General features: G+C 46.7%; 1 long non-coding RNA gene across 1 annotated transcript; it reads left to right on the forward strand.

Moving 5' to 3' along the window:
• Positions 1-4,231: 4,231 nt before the first annotated feature.
• On the forward strand, positions 4,232-10,076 carry LOC138998783 (uncharacterized). Its single transcript, XR_011469265.1, has 4 exons — positions 4,232-4,534; positions 8,657-8,738; positions 9,350-9,549; positions 9,643-10,076. It is a non-coding gene; the product is annotated as an uncharacterized lncRNA (long non-coding RNA).
• Positions 10,077-10,922: the final 846 nt, after the last annotated feature.

Genomic DNA, 10,922 nt, shown 5'->3' on the forward strand with positions numbered 1-10,922 from the left:
AGCAAGGGGACAACAGTGGAAGCTAAAGGTACCCAGCCTGGGGGTCTAAGGCAGCTCTCTAGGTCTCTAGGGCTCTTGGGATGACATGTATTGGATCCCAAGGTATAAGGTTGTGAAGGTGGGAAGATGAAAACCATGATCAGGATAAAGAGGCAATAACAGGATCCCACATAGCCACCCCCCTTTTTTTCTCTCCCACTAAAAAACACAGAAGCCTCTTTAATCACCCTGAAACCACCTTGGGATGGAGAATGAGCCTTTACCTACAGAGGACAAGATGTCAGCTCCAGAAAGAAACTGGATTTCTAATAAATAAAATATTTAATTGAAATGAAAACATTTAAATTGGAAGAGACTTCGATATTGCTAATTGGCGAGTAGGGGGTGTCGAAAGAAGATCAGACCAGCTTTGGGAAGGACAGAAACTATTTGATATTGCACCTCTGAGTGGAGTGTGAGTGAATTTTCAAGCCTGCTACATCTTTATTCCTCGCTGCTCCTTACCATACATGTCATCTTCCTTCAAGTCAAAGCAAATTTGGTGTTTGGAAGTGTCCTCCGGGAAGCCTAGGGGCACGAGAAACTTTCTTTAATGTCCCAGAAAGGCAACAGCAATTTGAAGTTTGTAAGATATCCTCTGGAGAAGTCCTGGATGTTCGCATCACTTGAATTAAAATCAAAGCTGCTGGGAGACTTGCTGAACCCCACTGTGCTCTCTGTAAACGTGGAGGTCAGCATTCTTTGCGAGCAGGGGAGAAGAAGAGTGTTGCCAACTGTTGGGAGGAAGTGGAGATGTGGAATGAAAAATCACAGGAGCCCTTCTCCCTTAAAAAGTCTCAACTGAACCCATGATGTGTTGAAGCAAACTACACAGACTCAGGTTTGCACAGGAAAGGAAGGCGAAGATTTGTGATAAGAGGCAGCTAGCAACAATTAGTGAGCCGGGCTCCATTCCCATCAACATCACTGCTCCCTCCACCCCGGAGCTGTGCAGGGCATTGCTTATGAGGCAGTATGCACATGTATGTGTGGTCCAGGTAGAACGCAAGACCCTTTCAGGATGCCTAAAAGCTGAAGTTCAAGAGCAAAGCTGAATCTGGGAGACAGAGTCAGGAAAATGTTTGCATATGTTGGGTCATCTCCAAGATTCTTGTTACTGACTGCCGACTTTATTGTCATAGGCTGTTTTATCAGGGTGCCCATACTGAGAAGACACGCTGCCAGCCTTTGTTGATTTTCAGCAAAGTTTCTGAAAATCACACCTCGTACACAGAGAAGCCTGACTTCTTACAAAGCACACAGAGCTTCAGAAGCATCAGCTAAAGGTTCCCGGCAGACTTGAGCACTGAAGATTAAAGTATGACCTGGTCTGTTTTATTGCTGAACATCAGATGTTCAACAACGTAGAAACATTTACAACAATGGTTCTCTTACCTTTCACCCAATGCCACCAAATTTCAGGCAGCATGTAAAATTCATTTTTTGTTAAGGCAGAGATGCATACTGTTTGGGTGATGTCTAGCAGACGGGGCCAAGCCAGCCACACAAGAGTCCACCTGTCAGTGAGAAAGTGTAAGAGGTGCATAGCAAGGAGCCAGTGCCCAGGGTGAACTGGGATTGGCTGGAACTGGGAGAACTTTCCTTAGGAGCATATAACACTGTGTAGTCGAGGTGGTAAAGAATTCCATTCAAGGGCAACTCAATGCTGAAGGACAGGCAAGTAACCAGTGAAGTAACTGTGGATATAACTTATTCCCATCAGAAGTGCCACCAAAAATTCACAGGTTTAAAGAGCATGGAATACAAAAGGAAAGAGCTCCACTGGTTGGAAATAGAGCCTTGAAGAAGAAAGTCATGCATCCCATATACATTATTGTCAGAGGCTGACACTCATTAATGTGATGGTTAATTTACATGTCAGCTTGACTGTGCCATAGGGTGCCCAGATTAAATATTATTTCTGGGTGTGTCCGTGAGAGTGTTTCTGGATACAATTAGCATTTGAACTGATGGACTCCAAAAAGTACATAGCCCTCCCCAATGTGGGTGTCCTCTAATCTGTTGAGGGCCTGAATAAAAGGAAAGGTGGAGGACGGAGGAATTCACCCCTTCTCCTCCTTCCTGCCTCTCTGCTTTGGTTGGGACATGGGTCTTTCCTACCCTTGGACTGGGATTTACACTACTGGCAACCCTTGTTCTCGGGCCTCCTGACTCCAGCTGAATCACACCACCCAGAGAGTTTGCAGCTTGTAGAGGGCAAGTAGTGGTACTTCTCAGTCTCCACAATTGCATGAGTCAGTTTCTCATAATAAATCCGAAAGTCATGCCCAGTACATGGAGAGGCCTGACTGATGCAATTAAATTCATCAACTTCCATCTTTGTGCTGGGAGGGTATCAGAAATCATCGAATCCAACTGATTCAGGCTTCCATCCACATTGGTTGTTTGTCCTATGAACTGTGTTAAAGATGTAACCTTGCCTTCACCGTGCTCTCATTTAAGACTTATTGCTGATTCTATGTCATAGAATCATAGATTCTCCTATTAGAAGGGACTTAAAAATTCACCACTTCCAATTCTCCACAATGGGTAAAAGGATTCCAACCAAAACATTTCCATCAAGAGGTCCTTGCACACTTGTTTCTCAAACACTTCTAGTGACCAGGAACTCACTACCTCCTGAGGCAGCCCATTCCACCTTTGAAATTATGGATGTGAATTACTAAATTATTCTTAGGAATTACTTATGTTTTGTTAACAAAGCATAATTTAACCCTGGACATCAGCTAAATTTTTTACTCTTCTCTGAAATATTATGTGTATAGAGAAATGCACACACAGGGACAGATTCAGCCAGAATAGTACTTCTCAAATTAATAGGATTAATTAGAAGTTGATTGCACTATTGTGTGTTCACATACACACACAAGCACACATATGCACACATTTGTTACTGTGGTTCTTAAATTGTCATCAAGAATGGTTTATTTATTCAACCATTGGCTGCTCTTTTCTTTGGAAATTATTAACAGACCCAAAAGAGTTTTATGTTTTTTTAAAGCTCACCAATTTGCCTTGGAGCAGGAAAAAATATTTATTCATATAAGTATTTCAGACCTACGTATGTATTCCTTTACTGGTGAATATTTACCATATTTTGTTGATTTTATTTATTATTTTTTAAATATTTTTTTTACCTCAGAGAGGAAGGGAGATAGAGGGAGAGAAACATCAATGATGAGAGAGAATCATTGATCCACTGCCTCCTGCACACCTCACACTGGGGATTGAGCCTGCAACCCAGGCAAATGACTGGGTTTCAGAGCACTGTGCCTTCCTGGTTCATTGGTTGATGCTCAACCACTGAGCAACACTAGCTAGGCATATTTTGTTGATTTTAAAATGTGCAATATGTGACATTTAAAATCATTTGAAATCCAAATACAGAGCTAATAACAACGCACATGGCCTTCATCTACTCCGTGAAGGACAAGACTCTGCAAACTTCCTGTGTAAAGGCTTTGGTAGTAAATGGTTTGGGCTCTGTAGACAATACCATCTTGGTCATAACTACTCACATTGGCCATTGTAATATGAAAGTAGCCAAAGACAATATGTAAATGAATGTACATGTCTGCCTTCCAGTCAAACAGTAATTATGGACACCAAACATTAATTATGGACACCAAAATGTTAATTTCATGTTATGTTTATGTATCAAAAATATTCTTTTCATTGTTTTCTAACTTTTAAAAAGTGAATAAAAATTATTGTTATCTCATGGGACATATATAAACAGGCAATAGGCCAGATCTCACCCACTGACTATAAATTGCTGACACCTGGTATACACATAATATAATGACATACCCTCCTTTCTAACATCTACAAAAAATTATATCCTTCTTTAATAGAAAACATTTAATAAAATAAGTCAAAAGATCAAATATTCTACATCATGATGACCAAACCAGTGACCTCATGAAAAATTCTGGCTCTCGACACTGACTTGGTCAAAACGCAGAAGTGTCCTGTGTTGACATTATTCTGCAGGGACAGACTGTCAGTAAGCAATGCTGGGTGGATGAGGTAACCCACACTACTGAGCAAAGGAGGATGGCCTCCTGGTACTGCGCAGAGGCCCCACCAGGTGGCGCTGCAGCGGCAAATGCGCCTGGCAGGCCAGCCTGGCAGATCTGGCCACAGGCGTCCACGTGGGTGAGGGGGACTAGCCTGGAGGGACTTGGAGTCACAGGACCCGCTGGGCTTCCTGGCTCGCGCCGCTGCCTCGCCCGAGTCCGCCAGGGTCCCGCGGGCAGAGGAGCTGGAGGAGCCTTTGGAGGCCGAGGCGTGCTGGTGTGGATGCCGCCCCGCTGCCAGACCAAGTGCATCAGCCTGGAATCCAGGCCACCATCCTGCAGGCGCTCCTCTCCCGCGTGTGGCCTGGATCCTCTTGCTAATCTGAGGGAGGAACTGGAGCTGAAGCTGGTGAGGGGCAGTGCTGGGCCAGGCCACCTTCCTCCATGTCACCAAGGTGAGTGCCCTCCTGCTCACCTGCCCAGCGCCTCCCGCCTAAAAGCCCTGTTAAACCTCCTCCCTCCGCCCCCTCCCCTCGCAACTGAGTGCGGGTTCCAGCCTATCTGGCACTTCCCAGGGGCCCGGCCTGGAGTGTCCCACGTGGTGGTGGCTGTGGTGGGCGTGAAGGGTTCATTCCAAGGGTGAACTTGGGCTTGTCAGGTATTTAAAACACTTGGAGGATTGGGGTTTCTCTGGGCCTTGCTCTGTGGGGGCAGCCAAGGAGTCACTTTCCCGAAGGATTGGGACTTGGGGAGCCCTGGGTAATGGGAGAAAGCAGGAGAGTGGAGAGGCTCCATCAAGCCGCCACCTGGGACCAAGAGCCCCGTGCGAGACCAAGAGCCCAAGTGTGGGCTCCTTCCCTGTGGGCAGCTGGTCCCCTGTCATTCGGGTGCAGGTTGCGGGTGCTCCCTGGACCTGGATGAGTGCTGGCTGCTGTACTGACAGGAGGCAGCTGGGGACAGAGTTCCAGCCAGACCCCAGCAGGACCCCTGTCTATTAAGCCAGACAGTGAGGGGTCCTGCTTCTCCAGGACTTGTCTCAAGCCGGGGGACAAGACAGATCTGTAGTCCCCAGAAAGTTAACTACCTGGTCAAACAGAGTGTGTGTGTGTGTGTGTGTGTGTGTGTGTGTGTATATGTATTGAGGGGGGGAGCGGGGGAGGGTGGAGAGGAGAGCTGAGGGAAGGAATGGTCAGGGGCAGAGCTTATTCCAGGCCCTGACATTGTGTGTCTAGGAGAAGGGACCCTCCAGGCAGGGGGCAGGACAGTGTGGATAGGGAACCTTTCATAGAGGGGTCAGAGCTGGGGGACAGGGAACCCCACTGGGAAGGACCAGATAGTGGGGACAGGAAACCCTCCATGCAGGGGGAGGGCAGCAGGAAAGAGAACCCCAATTAGAGGGGGCAGGGCAAGGAGGAGAGGGGAAACAGGGAACCCTCTATGGAGGGGACAGGGCAGTTGGACAGGCAATCCTCCATGCAGGGGGGAGGGCAGGAGGAAAGGGAACCCCACTTTGAGAGAGCAGGGCAGAGAGGAGTCAGAATTATCCATGGAGGAGGCAGGGCAGGGGGACAGGGATCCCAACTTTGAGGGGGAGGGGCAGGGAGGAGAAGGTACCCTCCATGAAGGGGGCAGGCAGGGGGACAAGGAACCTCACTTTGAGGGGGCAGGCAGCGGGGAAAGGGAAGCCCACTTTAAGGGAGAAGGGCAGGGAGGAGACAGAACCTACATGGAGGGGACAGGGCATGGAGGAGAGGGAACAGGGAACCCTCCATGGAGGGGAGAGGCTGATTATTAAAAAGGAATAATAACATTTATTGGTCATTCATCATGTCCAAGTATGGTGATCATGATTATAGTGAAGAGCACATAGGAATGAAGTTCAAGTAGGAAGTGGTCATTCCATGGGACAAAGGATGAAACAGAGTTTGAAATTCAAGGTGCCCAAGCAGCTGGGCATTTGAGGAACAGAACCTCAGAGAGGCAGAAACCACAGGGAAGTAGCCACCACATCTGCCTGCAATCTCCCCTCAAGGCATTTGCCAAATCCTACCTTGAAAGGGTGATTGATCTCAAAACAACAAGCAGAAAACAATGGAGTGTAGGAGATTGAGACTAGCTCTCAGCAACTGGACCTGACACTTTTAGAGAATCACACCCCACAGATGGAGAGCACTAGTTCACTTGAAGTGCACAGGAAACATTTACAATTATAGACCATCGCTGTTTCAAAGGCCTGAAATCAGAGTGTGCATTCTGATCACAGTCAACCAAACTCATGATCAACAATGGCAGATTGAAACACATGGGTATGACTGGCACCACTGAGAGCTTTATACATACAGTGGGGCCTTGACTTACAAGTGTCCCGACTAACGAGTTTTTTGAGATACCAGCTGTCTCTCGGCCGATTTTTTGCTTTGAGTTGACAGAGTAATTTGAGTTAACGAGCTCCTTAAGGAGCTCAGTCTCCGAAGGAATTAAACTCGTAAGTCAAGGCCCCACTGTATGTTGATAAACTTGCTTAATTAGACCTGCTTTCTGATTTAGTTCAACTTTTTCCAGCCCAGTGAAGCACCCCAACTTTTCTTTCAGGATATTGTCAGCAACACAGCAGTAAATATCAATACGAAGCAGATTATTATTGCAGATCATACAGGGAGAACAAAGGGTGAACTATTTAACTGTAGCACTGTTTGACTATATTCTGTGTAGTGAGAAAACCTGGAGTCATTTTCAAGTTCTACCATTTCTTATTTCTTTTCAGCTGGGCCAAGTTTCTAAACATTCTAAATCTCCATTTTCCGGCTAATTGAAAGAAAATAGGATTCTACCGAGTCTCCTATCTACCTACTCCAGGACTTCTGTTTGGATGAAATGAGATGAGGCACGTGAAAACGTTTCACAGACATTTGGTTAAACTGTAAAATGTTTTCACTTGGCTATAAAGCAAGTGGGATGAAGAAACTCCAAGGAGGCTAGTCACTAGGGAGAGGAAGCCGGGTGTCCTATGTGACATCATTACCTGGCGCCCACAGCCATCATTTCTGTGCTGGGCTGGGCTGTGGGCTTTGCGCCATGGGGTCTCGGCAGTGTTGGCTGCTATTTGGTGGGGTGTCGCTTCTCGGTGGTGGCAGGGCCTGTATCCCACTTGGGGGAAGCTGAGTGTTACTTGTGGGTTCCAGGTTTTCTGTAAATTGCCAGTTCACGTCAAGGCAGTTCCAGCATTGAGCATCTCCCCCTGGTGGTCAGTGCGCATCATAGAGACTGGTCAGACGGTTGGACATTAAGCATATGAGCTTTTTATATATATAGATTTGCAATAAGAACAGCAAAAACCATTCTAAAAGAAAATTAGCTATGGCTCATGCCTAAAATTGATCAAATCTGAACCTTTACTGTAGATATCAGCCTTCCAATGAGGAATTCTTCAAATACAGCCTGTGCTGTGGATACTGAGGCATCCTGCCTAGGAGCCTCTCTTCAGGGTTCCTGATCTGCCCCTTCCCCTACTGCGCCCCAGCCCCTGCCCCATTATTTTTTCCAAGCAGACCCAGCATCTCCAAAGCCAAGTGTTCTCATTCAGGAGCTGTTAGAGTGCAAGAATGCAGTTTAAAGGATATTTCACACCCAAAGCACTTTTTAAGTTTCTCAAAGATGAGTGGATGGTCACTGAACATGGATGCGAAATTCTTTCTAAACCAAAAATAGTTATTTCAATGTTTTTTTAGAAGATTTGTTCTCATTATCAAAATAATACAGGATCATTAGTAGAAATTTACAAGAAATATATGAGGTAAAAGAAACCACTTCTCTCCATTATCCAGGGTTAACCAAAGTCAACATTTCAAAGTATTTCGGTTTGTCTTAGGTAAATTTATATATCCAAATACCTTTTTGAGGTGATACTATTTATTTATTTAAATATAGTTTCTATTGATTTCAGAGAGGAAGGGAGAGGGAGAGAGAGATAATAACATCAATGATGAGAAAGAATCATTCATTAGCTGCATCCTACACACCTCCTACTGGGGTTGGAGCCCACAATCAGGGTATGTGCCCTGACAGGGACCCTATGCATGACCTCCTGGTTCATAGATCAATGCTCAACCACTGAGCATGCCTCCAGGGCAAGATGATACTATTTGTTATGTGTGTATTTTGATTTGTTTTCTTTAGTTATTGTGTATGCATTTCACTGCATCTATAACCACTTTTTTCCCCATTTATTAAGGCACTGTTTATTTTTCCCAGCTTTATTGAGAAATAATTGATATACACCACTGTATAAGTTTAAGGCAGACAGCACGATGGTTTGATTTACCTACACTGTGAAATGATTACCACATTGGGTTCAGCTAACATCCATTGAACATGTGACAAACCAAAATGGAAATCTCTAATGTAATTTGAGGTCTTTTTTCTTCAAAGTGAAACCTACAATTCTTACTATTGCAAAAAAGAGCTGTACTTGGAACTAAAGTGCAGGGTGTGGTGGGTCTGCAGCTGGGGCTCTACTGCCCTGGCCTCTTGCACTTGACCCTTGTGCCTGTTCACATGCAGTTCCGTTCTCCCTCCAGACTTCACATGAGGCTGGTGATGGATGTGCTGCCCCTACCGGACAAGCTCCACAGTCTGTCTTCCCACCACTGAGTGGCAGAGGTGAGAGCCCACACTGTAAGGCTGTGGGGCCTATAAAGTTCAGACCTCAATTGTGTCTAGGAAGCTCTGGGGGTGACCTCAGCATCAGTGTGCGCAGAGCCTATGCTGGCCTCTGGGATGTGCTCTGTGAGGGTCCAGCTCACCCATAGCTCCTCTACCCCTGGATCTCAGCCACCTTCCCGGTCCTTCTGCTAGAAGCTCTGGTTCTCTCAGAATCTTAGACTCCTCTCCCGCCATGAGCTGTGTGGAAGCTTCATATAACACGATAGTTTTCGGGGAAAACTGGCAAGAGAAAAATAAGAAAAATAAGCAGGAGTCCCACCAATACTTTGGAGTCCAGGGCCCCATTTTCCCAGGTCCTCACCAGAGATGGGTTTTTCCTCAGCATTTGAAGGGCTATGTCCAGGCCATGGCTTAAGAGCCAGGCCAGGAAAGAAGAGGGGGGAGGATCCAGGGCAGCCCCCACTCTGGCTCCAACAGGCCCCTGGTCCAGTCCTGTGAGTCATTCCCGTCCTGCTCACAGAGCAGGGCTAAGACTCATTGCCTTCAAGACAAATCAGCTCACCACCGTGCTGGTCACTTGTCAAGTTCTCACTTCTCTCCCCACTCAGCCCACTGCTGCTCTCTCTGGAGTCCGCAGTTACTATTCTCTCTGAGACCATGGTTGTCATCATTGGGTGGACAGCTAGCCATTGACCTGCTCCATCTTGGTGGCTCCAGAATGATATCTTCGGTTCTTTTGAGAAGAAGAAAAGGAAGGGAGAAAATGGGTCTGGACAGCAAGTAACCTTTCTGTAGAAATGCATGGACAGTGAGTTTTTTTACTCTTAGTACTTTGAAGTGCTATGTGGATTGGCATGAGGTACTTTTATTTTATTATTCTCTCTGCATGTTCTTTCTGAAGGTGACTGAGTTGGCTGGCTGCACAGGTACAGGAACAAGAGAGTGAATGTGCTGTCCTATGTGCCAAGATGCAAGGAGTTTGTGCTGTTCTGCATTTCTGAGCCTCTCTCACCAAGTGAGTCAGGTCTGGCCAGAGGCAAGGACAGCCATGAGTGGCTCCTCCCAGGCCATCCTGACACCACTCCTCTGTCCAACCTCTACACCATTGGTCTGTGCTCATTGCCAGCTGAATCCACAAGCCAGAGGAGCCCTGGAGCCCTGAGTCACTGTATGGAGAGGATGAGCTTTGGTGGCTCCCTGGCCCACATCATGGACCACAAGGAGCAAGATTTTATTGGGTTCAGACACTGAAAAGTTCTTCATGACAGCCCACATTATTACCCTAATGATACAGTCTTTGATGGACAATTAGAACCTCCTTGACTGGACCACAGAGTAAGGTGTCGGACCTTTGATGAGTGACACTCCGTCTCTCATCTTCTTTTAACCCAGTGGTCGGCAAACTGCGGCTCGAGAGCCACATGCGGCTCTTTGGCCCCTTGATTGTGGCTCTTCCACAAAATACCGGCTTCTGCACATGGGCCACGAAGTTTCAATCGCACTGTACGTGCGCGCCTGCACGTGGTATTTTGTGGAAGAGCCATATTCAAGGGGCCAAAGAGCCGCATGTGACTCTCGAGCCGCAGTTTGCCGACCACTGGGTTAACCCTTAAAAATGGGATGTGTTGATTTCACTCACCAGCATTCCTTCTTCCATCTCGCAGTCAAGTTGACAGGCAAATTGGAGCCATCCCTGGAAGGAGAGAGCATATGAAGACAAGGTATTATTTTTACCTTAATTTTGAGCACCACTCTGCCGAGTACACAGAGAAAAATTATTTATCCTTCCTGACCTTTAACGGAGCATAAGTATCTTTTCTGCAGTTGAGACCTGTAGATGATTCAAAGGCACATGCTTGCAACGACAATGCTCCCTTCCTTCATCCTTGTTCTTGGGTAGCGTCACTCCTGGGCCCTGGGCCCAGGACCCAACCAAGACACCGAGAAGTGGATCTGCTCTGTCGCTGGGACCCTGGCCCAGCGTTCCTGGAATGGCACAAAAGGCCCATCCTTGTCACTTGGTGGATGTGGTTTAATGAAGCAGAGGGTCACTGTGGGAGGACTGTGCTGCCTCTGTTGTGTTTTGTGAGATGGTTAAAAGGTTTGAAGCTCCTTTAAGAAACCAGGTGGTACAGTGAAGGAGCTGTTCTCCGGATCGATCGCATTAGCAGTGGCTGAGAC

This window comes from Myotis yumanensis, unplaced genomic scaffold (genome assembly GCF_028538775.1).
Source record: "Myotis yumanensis isolate MYYU_CA2020_CCGP unplaced genomic scaffold, mMyoYum1.0.hap1 SCAF_21, whole genome shotgun sequence".
Taxonomy (NCBI): Eukaryota; Metazoa; Chordata; class Mammalia; order Chiroptera; family Vespertilionidae; genus Myotis; species Myotis yumanensis.